Source organism: Triticum aestivum, chromosome 6D (assembly GCF_018294505.1).
Source record: "Triticum aestivum cultivar Chinese Spring chromosome 6D, IWGSC CS RefSeq v2.1, whole genome shotgun sequence".
In the NCBI taxonomy this organism is placed as follows: domain Eukaryota; kingdom Viridiplantae; phylum Streptophyta; class Magnoliopsida; order Poales; family Poaceae; genus Triticum; species Triticum aestivum.
This window is the reverse complement of record NC_057811.1, coordinates 159,381,451-159,391,597: the sequence shown is the minus strand read 5'-3', so window position 1 is coordinate 159,391,597 and position 10,147 is coordinate 159,381,451.

Below are 10,147 nucleotides of genomic sequence, written 5' to 3'. Positions count from 1 at the left end.
GAATCCTTGCGAGAATGCTTTCCCAACTAATGCCCTTGATCCAATGTGGGAGCCGCACATGCCTTTGTGTATCTCAGCCAGCAGTTCCTTTCCTTCTTCCCAACAGACACACTTCAATTTCACACTGTTGGGCCTCCTTCTGTACAGTGTCATCAACAAACTGATACATATTGGCCCTCCGGGCTACCTTTTCAGCTTCATCTTGGTTGACGGGAAGCTCTCCGGTTTGGAGGAAGTGGACAATGTGGCTTGCCCAAGTTGGAGCCTGGGGCTCGACAACGAGGACTAGTGGCACCTCCTGTGCTGCGGGAGCACATGCCTCGTTCGCGGAGTCCATGGGCCCGGCTGGAGGGTGTGGTCCGGCAGGCTGTGAGGAGTTGTTTCCGGCAGGGTCTCTGCTAGGAGCGGACAACTCTACCGAGAGAGGCTTACCGGAGTCCAACTTTCCCCTTTTCCGGGCCATTATTGCTGGGGATACGGAGGGCTGAGTGAGATGGAGAACAAAAGTCCCTGGTTCCACAGGAAGCTTCTGTGCAACACACTTTGACAGATGATCAGCTACGCTATTTTCTGCATGGGGTACGTGCTCTGTTTGCAATCCGTCAAAGCGCTCCTCCAATCTCCTCACTTCCTCGACGTATGCCTCCATCAGTGGACTTTGGTAATCCTTGTTGACTTGTCTCACCACAAGCTATGAATCTCCTCGAATGATCAGCTTCTTAATTCCCAATTCAGCTGCAATCCTGAGCCAAACAAGGGGCCCTTCATACTCAACAGTATTGTTGGTTGCTTCTTTCCAGGCAAAATGCATTTGGACGGCCTACTTTAAGTGCTCCCCAGAGGGGGAGACAAGAAGCACGCCAGCTCCTGCACCTTGTAGGGAAAAAGAACCATCAAAATACATAATCCATTCTTGGGGCGATTCCTTGCCGGGGATAACTCTCTGTGTCACTTCCTCATCAGGGGTTGGCATCCATTCTGCAATAAAATCTTTGATTGCCCTGCTTTGAATAGTTGATGTGCTCTCGAACTTCAAACCAAAATTGGATAACTCCAAAGCCCACTCCACTATTCTGCCGGTAGCCTCAGGGTTTCAGAGTATCCTTTGCAACGGGAAATGAGTGACAACCGTGATCTCATGGGCTTGGAAGTAGCGGCGCAGTTCCCTTGAGGCCATGATGAGACCAAAGATCAACTTTTGCATGCCAGAGAACCTCGATCTAGCCCCCTGTAACAAGGAGCCGACGAAGTACACTAGGCGCTGCACCACTTTCTTCCTTGCTGCGTCCTTGGGGTTGCTCTCGTTTCCATGCTCATTGTTGTCCTGATCCTTCTCTGACTCTGTCGGTCCCTGCTCACTCTCTGCCTCATCCACTTCTCACTGCTCTACCAAGGCTACACTGACCACTTGGTTGGTTGCCGCTAAGTGCAGCAGCAATGGCTCCTGGGGTTTGGGAGCAACCAAGGTAGGCACAGAGGACAAGTAGGCCTTCAACTCTTGCAATGCTGCATCTGCTTCCGGGGTCCACTTCATAGGCCCTGCTTTCTTCAAAATTTTGAAGAACGGCAAGGCGTGCTCGGCAGACTTGGAGATGAATCTGCTTAGCGCGGCAATGCATCCTGTCAGATGCCTCACATCCTTAACTGTCCTTGGCGCTTGAATCTGCTCGATAGCTTTGATCTTGTCGGGGTTGGCTTTGATCCCGCGATGGGATACGAAGAACCCGAGCAACTTGCCGGAGGGAACACCAAAGACACACTGCTCCGGGTTGAGCTTAAAATTGATCTTGCGTAGATTAGCAAACGTCTCCTCCAAATCCTGAATAAGGGTGGTTCTATCCTTGGTATTGACCACAGTTTCATCCATATAAGCTTCTATATTTCTGTGCAGCTGTGGCTCAAAACCAATCTGGACTGCCCTTGTAAAAGTGGACCCGACACTCTTTAATCCGAATGGCATGCAGACAAAACAATACATACCACATGGAGTAATGAACGACGTCTTCTCTTCATCTTCCTTGGACATGAAGATTTGGTGATACCCAGAATATGCATCCAGAAAGGAGAGCAAATCACAACCTGAAGTGGAATCCACAATCTGATCGATACGCGACAAGGGAAATGGGTCCTTCGGGCAAGCCTTGTTGATCGATATGCAAAACCTCCACTTCCCGTTAGCCTTCCGGACTACCACTGGATTCGCCGACCATGTGGGATGCATCACTCCTCTAACCAAACCAGCTGCCTCAAGTTTCTGGATCTCCTCCATAATAAAATGTTGTCTCTCCAAGGCCTGCTTCCGGACTTTCTGCTTGACAGGTCGGGCGTGTGGGCAGACAACAAGGTGGTGCTCGATTACCTCCCTGGGAACACCGGCGATATCAGATGGTTGCCAGGCAAACACATCGATATTCGCCCTTAGGAAGGTAAGAGCGCGCTTTTCTATTTTTCATCGAGGGTGGCACTGATAGTGAATGTACCATCAACGCCAGCCAGCCCTTCCGGGACCTTCTTCACTTGGGGTGCAGCGACCTTGGATCTCGTGCTGTTCGAGCACTCCAGCACGTCGTCAACGGGTGCCGTGCACTCGGTGGGGGCACGCTTCCCAGACTCTTTGCCGGAGTCCCTACAATCTCTATTTTTACCTTTGCCTTCTTTAGCGGGAGCTGCTGCTGCCGCTGCCTCTGCCGCGACTGCGTCCCGGTACATCCTGTCCATACAAATGATTGCATCCTTCTCATCTGATGGGATGGTGATGACTCCCAGTGGCCAAGGCATCTTCAAGGTGTTGTAGGCACAGTGGGATGCCGCCATGAATTTAGTCAGGGTCGGGCGTCCAAGAATCCCATTGTATGGCAGGGGGAGATCGACCACATCAAACACAATCCTCTCAGTCCGGCAGTTCAGTTCTCCCCCAAACGTTACCGGCAACATGATCTTTCCCTTAGGATGGCTCCTGTCGGGATTAACTCCTTGAAACGTGTCGGTAATCTCTAGCTCTTCCTCTGCTATCTGAAGCTTGCTAATAACTGCTGGGGAAATCAGATTCAACCCGGCCCCACCGTTGTAACACCCACGATGCGGCTATATCTCCCACGTGCCGAGGCACGACTTAGAGGCATAACCGCATTGTAGGTATTGTCGCAAGAAGGGTCATCTTCACACAATCCCATGTAATGAACAAGAATGGGATAACGAGAGTTGGCTTACAATCGCCACTTCACACAATACATAAATTAATTCATACATCATCCAAAATCCACACATAGACCGACTACGGTCAAATCCAAATGAAAATAAGATAACCCCAAATGCTAGATCCCCGATCGTCCCAACTGGGCTCCACTACTGATCACCAGGAAAAGAAACATAGTAACGACCACGTTCCTCGTCGAACTCCCATTTGAGCTCGGTTGCGTCACCTGCACTGGCATCGTCGGCACCTGCAACTGTTTTGGGTAGAATCTGTGAGTCACGAGGACTCAGCAATCTCACACCCGCGAGATCAAGACTATTTAAGCTTATAGGAAAGGATGGTGTAATGAGGTGGAGCTGCAGCAAGCACTAAGCATATATGGTGGCTAACATACACAAATGAGAGCGAGAAGAGAAGCAACGCAACGGTCGCGAAGCTAGAAATGATCAAGAAGTGATCCTGAAACTACTTACCTTCATGCATAACTCAAACCGTTTTCACTTCCCGGACTCCGCCGAGAAGAGACCATCACAGCTACACACCCGGTTGATGTATTTTAATTTAAGTCAAGTGTCAAGTTCTCTACAACCGGACATTAACAAATTCCCATCTGCCTCATAACCGCGGGCACGGCTTTCGAAAGATAATACCCAGCAGGGATGTCCCAACTTAGGCCATTATAAGCTCTCACGGTCAACGAAGGATAAACTTTCTCCCAGAAAGACCCAATTAGTCTCGGAATCCCGGTTTACAAGACATTTCGACAATGGTAAAACAAGACCAGCAAAACTGCCCGATGCGCTGACAAATCACGGTAGGAGCTGCACATATCTCGTTCTCAGGGCACACCGGATAAGTCAAGCTACGATTAAAACCAGGCCTCGAGTTTCCCCTAGGTGGCCCCGCAGGCTGCTCGGTTCGGACCAACACTCGAAGGAGCACTGGCCCGGGGGGTTAAATAAAGATGACCCTCGGGCTCGCGAAAACCCAAGGGAAAAGGCTTAGGTGGCAAATGGTAAAACCAAGGTTGGGCCTTGCTGGAGGAGTTTTATTCAAGGCGAACTGTCAAGGGGGTCCCATAAATCACCCAACCGCGTAAGGAACGCAAACTCAAGGAACATAATACCGGTATGACGGAAACTAGGGCGGCAAGAGTGGAACAAAACACCAGGCATAAGGCCGAGCCGTCCACCTTTTACCAAATATATAGATGCATTAATTAAATAAGAGATATTGTGATATTCCCAAATATCCATGTTCCAACATGGAACCAACTTCAACTTCACTTGCAACTAGCAATGCTATAAGAAGGGCTGAGCAAAAGCGGTAACTTAGCCAAACAACGGTTTGCTAGGAAAGGATGGTTAGAGGCTTGACATGGCAATATGGGAGGCATGATATATCAAGTGGTAGGTAGCGCAGCATGGCAAATAGAGCGAACAACTAGCAAAGCAAAGATAGAAGTGATTTCGAGGGTATGGTCATCTTGCCTGCAAGGTTCTCAAAGTTGTCGAAAACTTGATCCTCGTAAGCGTACTCAACAGGTTCCTCGTTCATGAACTCGTCTCCTGGCTCTACCCACAGCAAGAACACAAGCAATGGAACCACAATCAATCACGGGAAATGCACAGGCAACATGATGCAATACATGCATGATATGCAAGATATGATATGCGATGCGTATGCGTGCTCCGGAAGAAAAAGGATGAACAAGGCAGTAACTTGGCAAACCAAGTATTCTACTGGAAAGATGAGATGATTTCGGTTGAAATCGATATAAAGATCACCGGAAACGGATGCACGGTTTGCAAATGGCAAGCAAAACAAGAATGACACGATTTTGCGATTAACAGCATGATAGCACTTAGAATACATCAAGCAACTATACTACAGCACCCCAACATAGCAACAAAACATATGGCAGTAATCTACAGGAGATGCTTGATAAAAGATGAACACTGAACTACGGCTAGATCGCACCATAACAGGTTCAAACAAGCATGGCAAAAGTGCAAAAGATATCAGGTTCACAGACTTGGTAAAAATACTGGAAATGGCAGAAACAGCATCAGGTAGCAATGTTCAGAGCAAGAAACCACATGCTACAGGAACTTAACATAGAAAAACAAGGCATGGAATGAATCTACTATCTTCATAGAACAAAAGTCCCCTACTGACCATGAGCCAAAAAGGATCAGAAGATATGATGGCACCCATGTAAACATAGCAAGTTTCGTTAACAGGTTTCAGACTTGGCAGAAAACAGAGCATGGCATTAACAGAAATTATGAGGGCGTCTTGGTGAGCTTGATGCACTCATCACAAAGCAATGCATGACAAAACAAGCATACCTACAGCAATATGGCATGTTTATGAAGCTATCCATGGCAAGATCAAATTCATAGCATGTATGGATCAACTACAACAACCTTGGCAAATTGAATATCATGTTAACATTCTGCCAGAAATATTTTATAGCACAAGTAGAGTAAGATTAAGACATGCTAGGGCACTCCATAATTGCAAACAGGGGCATAGATAGATATAGCACAACTATATTTACAAAACATCCTTACTGAACTTACCCAAAAGAAGCATGGATCTCACTGTAGCCACATGGATACATGCCAACAAAATAACAGCAGTAACAGACTTGGCAAAATCCTAAGTCCCTGAAAACAGAAACATCACGAAGCCTAGTTTGCATGCTTGTGCTAGTCACCACATAGATCGTAAAAATACATGGCATACACCTCTGTAAAGATGGCATGGCATAGATCAAAACACCTGTAGAGCTCATGCCCATAAGATGCACACATCAAATGCCACAAAAATAACAAAACATCAAGTTCTGATAAATAACAGCAGTAAACATCATATAGCACTCTTGCACCAGAGATTTGGGCATCAAAATCGACTCAAATGAGCATGGCACAATAGAAATAAATGAAGATCATCTCGTGACGAACATTTTGATATATCATACACGCAAAACGAAGCAGTATGCAATGAGATATGATGTGATGAACAGAGCAATATAATGCAAAAACTTCAGGACTTCGAGGATTTCGGGGGGGGGAGTCAACCTCGTCTAGATCTGGATCCGGGGGCAGCACGCGAATCGAGGTTCGCCAGGGGTTCGGCCGGAGTTGGGGAAGAGGAAGGGACGGCGGCGAGGGTCGTCGGGCGGCGGCGGAGCGACCGCGCGGGCTCGGGGGCGCGCCGAACGGCGGAGGCGGACGGGCCCCGCGGGAACGGCGGCGACGGCGCGGAGCGGCCTCGGGGCGCGGGCGACGCGGCAAGAGGCGGAGGCGCGCGAGGGCACGGGCGGCGTACGGCGGACGGGCTGGGAGGGCCCGACTCGGGCTCTCCGGGCCGCGAGCGGTGGATGGCGGCGGCGGGACACGTGTCGCGCCCTGATTGGTCGGGCGCGGCGGCGGGATTCGTCCGGCCGGACCGGACACGTCCGGCTGCGGAGAGAGGAAAGGTTAGGGTTTTGATCTGCGCGAGAAATCCGAGAGGGATCACATATTTATAGGTAGAGGGAGCTAGGAGACTCCAAATGGAGTGCGGTTTTCGCCCACACGATCGTGATCGAACGACCGAGAGCATGGAAGTGAATTAGATGGGTTATTGGGCTGTTTGGAGGGGGGTTTTGCAACAACTCACAAAAGCCCTTTGCGGTTACCCGGTTAACCGTTGGAGCATCAAACGACCTCCAAATGGAACGAAACTTGACAGGTGGTCTACGGTGGTATACCAAGGCCACTTGACTAACCTCGGTCCATTCCATGAACGTTTAACACCCGCTCACGAAAAGAAACAAGAGGGGTGCACTGGTGCATGTGGGAGTGCCGGATTGCAAAACGGACAACGGGGAAAATGCTCTGATGCATGAGACGAACACGTATGCAAATGAGATGCACATGATGACATGATATGATATGCATGACATGAACAAAATGCAAAACGAAAGACAAAACCCGACCACGTAGGGAATATCATAACACATAGCTGAAAATGGCAAGAGTTGGAGTTACAAATATGGAAAGTTACATCCGGGGTGTTACAGCCGTCCACCAACATCTTTGTGACCTTGAGGTTGCGAATTGTTGGGGAGACCAACAATGGCAAACACCCTACTGAAGTGGTACGACTAGGATGATCCTCCTTGTCAAAGATAATGGGCGTACGGGACCATTTGAGCGGCTTCCGGGCCTCTGGCGCTGGTTCCATGGCATTGACTTCTCGCGTCCACCGCTTGAGTTGGCGGTGATAGGTGTGCAGAGATGCACCCCGTCAATGCACAGGGCGTCAGTGGCCTTCTGAAACTCTTGCTCACTAGTTTCCTCTTCATCCCCTCCATCACTCTCATCATCACAGGCTCCCTTCTCTCGACCTTTGGCGGGCTTTCCTTTGTTCCGAAAGGGTTTGCCGGGGCAATTTACCTCACCACCTCGGCCCTTACCGCCAGCAACATTCTGGCCCATTTCCTTGTGATGCTTCTCATACTCTGCTCTCTGTCTCTTGACAAGCTGCTCAACCTGATAACACTCTTGAAGGTCCTGGCCCTTGGTCCGATGAATCTTGCAATACGACCCATCACCTTTCCCGGCTTTCTCGGCAGCAACGTCTTCCCGACAGTCAGTGCACACGACAGCTTCCTTGCCGGGGGCCTCAGCTTTGGCCTTCTTGTCGGTACTAGGCGTACCCGATCCTTCAACAGTCATCACTGCCTTATCCCTCCGCTTCTTACTGTGTTTCTTGCTCTTCTTCTGACTGGTTGATTCATCATCATCCTCTGAATCAACATTGGTGCAATCTTCCTCTCCGGGCAACTTTCTTCCCTCCTCCATCCGAGCACACTTATCAACCAATTTGTAGAGCTCCTTCACAGTCTTGGGTAACCATACGTTCATCTTGGAACGAATCCGGCGGTTGCGCACATTAGACTGGAAGGCAGCTATTAGAGCTGCCGGATGGATATTTGGTATGTTTCTATGAACTTTGCTGAATCTCTGTAAATACTTACGGAGGGTTTCTCCTTCCTTCTGTTGGAGAAGCTGCAAGTCGCTGGGCCTGCAGGGTTCTTGATGACCACCAGTGAAGGCACCAATGAATTCATGGCATAGGTCAGCCCACGACAAAATGGAGTTCTCAGGTAGGTGCATCAGCCAAGACCTCACACTGGACTTGAGGGCCAAAGGGAAGTAGTTGGCAAACACCTTCTCATCTCTTCCCCTAGCAGCCTGAACAGCGATGGTGTAGATTCTCAGGAACTCTGCCGGGTTCAGCCTCCCATCGTACTTCTCAGGTATCTCTGGCTTGAACATGCGAATGAACGGCTAACGGACTTGCGGCAGCTTACGCGTAAAGGCAGGGCAGCCAATCTCGAAACATAAGCACCCACCAATACCGAGCGTGGGCTCGTAGACATAGGGGCCGTCGCACCCGTCGGTCCGGCGGAGGTCGTCGCGGCGTTGCTCGACAACGACGCGCGTGTCTCCTCTCCGCCTATCCTCTGGGGCTCGTCGTTGGCCTGGATGCGCTCGAGGGTCAGAAGAGGCCATCAAGACGTCATCGGGGTCTTTATTCTGTTGCGCTCGCACTGGCTGCCATGATGGGGACTGCACCGTGGGGATGGCCCCTTCCATAAGGTCAGCAACATGAGTCGTTGGTGTCGCTTGGGGAGGCCGTGGCGGGCCAGCTCACCGTGAGCCCCCAGCTTCAGCGAAACCGAGCAGACTTTGGACGGTGGCACGCCATTTTTCCATCAGCTCGGCCGCTGGCGGAAACCTCAGTAGCAGCTGAGCCTGCGCCATGGCCTCCGAGGCTGTACTTGGCATGGGTGATGATGACATCGATCGCACCGTCTCTCGGCTCCTGACGGTGCCAGCGGCGGCAGCACTGTGCCCCCGCTGCTGCTGCAGGACAAGCACCTGGATGTGGTGTGGCGAAGGCGCTCGAGGGACAGCGGCTCCGTCGGGTGCAGCGGCTTGGTCGACCCGTCCCGGGGGAGGTGCACACGCCGCGGCCGCACCCATGGTGGGAGCGGCCGAAGGGCGGCGGTTCACCCAGGTCCGCGTGCCGTTGCTGCGGCTGTGCCCATCGGTGGAAGAGAGGGGCGCAGATGGAGTGACCCCTTCACCCATACCTTGAGGAGCATGACCGTCGGGGTGTTGCTGATGCTGCTCTCCTCCGATGTGTACCGCTCCCGCGTCGGGCGCGGGGTAAGTGGTGACGGTGCCGCCTGCTCCGACCACATCCTTAGCAGCGTTCGCGTCCTCGCATGTCTCCGCACCCCCCCCACAGCATTAGAGGCCACGGGCGGCGGAGCCTTCGAGGTGGATGGGTGAGCCGAAGGACTAGGTTTCTTCTTGGGCGCCATGGTCGATGGCGCCGTCGAAGATGAAGATGGTGACGAAGATGACGCACTGCGCACGCCTTCAGGTTTGCGCAAGCGTGCCCCCTACCTGGCGCGCCAAAGATGTTGCGGGAAACCACGGCCACCCATGGGACCAGAAGGCCCCTTGCTGGTTCGGCGGCGGGACGTCGCATTGCACAAAGAGCAGATGAGCATGGGGCAACACGACAAAGATCACGCAGGCATTTTTACCCAGGTTTGGGCCGCCGTGAGGCGTAAAACCCTACTCCTGCTTTGGTGGATTGTTGGTGGAAAGGTGGTGGTGGAGCGTAGTACACTTGCCCGGCTGGGGTTGCCTCAGGGCTGCAGCGACTACGCGCGTACGGGGGTGTGAGTTATCGGACCTTCTAACCATTTCTACGGTTGCCATGGGCTTCTTCGCCGGCTGCTGGGGCCCGCTGCTTGGGAGGTCTCGCCGGCTACCGAGGACTCGGCCGACAGGTAGGGCTCGCCGCCTGTGGGCCACGCCGGCCACTTTATACTGTAGCCTTGCTCCTGATGACGGAGGCTTTGTCGGGGGGAGCATG